The 1795-nt window shown below is 37.4% G+C and overlaps 1 non-coding gene across 1 annotated transcript; it reads left to right on the top strand.

Moving 5' to 3' along the window:
• The first annotated feature begins 361 nt into the window (after window positions 1-361).
• On the top strand, window positions 362-468 carry LOC121221495 (small nucleolar RNA R71). Its single transcript, XR_005918887.1, has one exon. It is a non-coding gene; the product is annotated as a small nucleolar RNA R71 (small nucleolar RNA).
• Window positions 469-1795: the final 1327 nt, after the last annotated feature.

Raw genomic sequence — 1795 nt, 5'->3', positions numbered from 1 at the left:
ATGCTCCATGTTCGACTTGAAGGGTAAGCATTCTGGATTAATCATCCCTGCTCCAATCACAATGCATTGCATTATCGGATTCACAAGTTTACTGCAACTCAAACCATTAATCGTTTTACTTAGCGCTTCCACCTAACTCGCCAACATAGCAACTGCATCTATATAGAAAACAACAACTTCCTTAGTAGGCTTTGTTCTCATAACTTGCCACTGATAGTTATTTAGTGTCATCTCCTCAATAAATTGTTGGGTTGCCTCAGGTGCTTTATTATTCACTGTTCTACCAGTTACAAAATCAATTATTTGCCTAGTCGAGGGAATAAAGCCGTAGTAAAAGGTTTGAACTTGCAACCAGAAATGTAGCTCAAGATGAGGGAACCTTCTTAAAAAATCCTTAAATCTCTCTCATGTATCATACAATGTCTCAAACTCAAATTGAGAAAAAAAATAGATGTCATTCCTCAACTTAGTTGTTTTGGCCGGTGGAAAATACTTCAACAGAAACTGCTATATCATCTAAGCCCAAGTCGTGATTGTAACACACCTAACCCATCTCTGTCGCCAGAATAGGGTTACGGAGTGTTACCATAAAATCGTAACTTTAAAACATATAATTAATACCTCAACATAAAAATGGCATAATTCAATCACAAACATACATATCGTTCCTTATTCGAGCCCTCAAGGCCTTAGAATCACTTTGGAAATGATTCCGTACTAAATTAGAAACAATTGAAATATTAAGGAAAAAGTTAGAAAAATTCAAACTGCAGGGGTCACACGGTTGTGTGACTCACACAGCTGAGACACATGCTCTTGTCTCAAGCCGTGTAACATTCAAAATAGGGACACACCACCATGTCCCAACTCGTGTCCGTGCCTGTGTAACTCTCTGACTTGGGTCACATAGCCAAGTCATACGCCCATGTGCTAGGCTATGTAACTGCCTGACTTGCAACCCTTTAAAACCTACAAGGGACACATGGTCGTGTCGCATGGCCATGTGTAAGACACACGCTCGTGTCTTAGGCCGTGTGGACAAGAAATAGGCTAAAAACAAGCCCTTTCATTCACCCATCTCAATAAGTACACTTGGACACATAACCAAGGCTTTAAAACATGCTCAAAACCTACTTAAAAAGACCTATACGATAGGATAATAATCCATACAACCAATATGCCATATAGGCACCTCAAACACATACATCAAACATGCCTAAACATGTGCATATTTAACCATTCATCAACTAGCTTATTTCCATACCAAAACATATCACAATTGACACATTTCAACTATACCATACTAGATTCATGCCATAGCAAAATAACCTTTCCATTTGGACCATTTCTTCCATGTATCAAAACCATCTAACACACACAAATCTAGCCATTTCCAAATGGTACCAACAACCACCATATATACATATTATATTTCAATCATGCACATCTATTCAAAACCTTTCTAAAGCATACCATAAATTGACCAAGTTGAGGTCAATTCATCACCAACCACTTTGGCCATTCAAGCATGCATTAACACATTGTCAAAATAACACACATCAACAAGGCATCAAAAGTACCAAGATTACATCAACCAAAATAACATATACATTCCAAACTCATCAATTAAACATAAACCACATCTCCACCTATACATGCCATTATAACCTTGATTAAAACATCAAAATCTACCAATATAATCACTGGATAGTGTGATAGTTCTCTAACGAGCTTCCAAACCGATCGAGCTTCTGATAATCTATAAAGTAAAGGAAAATAACTACGAAAGTAATGA

Source organism: Gossypium hirsutum, chromosome D09 (assembly GCF_007990345.1).
Source record: "Gossypium hirsutum isolate 1008001.06 chromosome D09, Gossypium_hirsutum_v2.1, whole genome shotgun sequence".
In the NCBI taxonomy this organism is placed as follows: Eukaryota; Viridiplantae; Streptophyta; class Magnoliopsida; order Malvales; family Malvaceae; genus Gossypium; species Gossypium hirsutum.
Note: the sequence above shows the minus strand (reverse complement) of the source record. Positions and strands in the feature narration are given on the sequence as shown.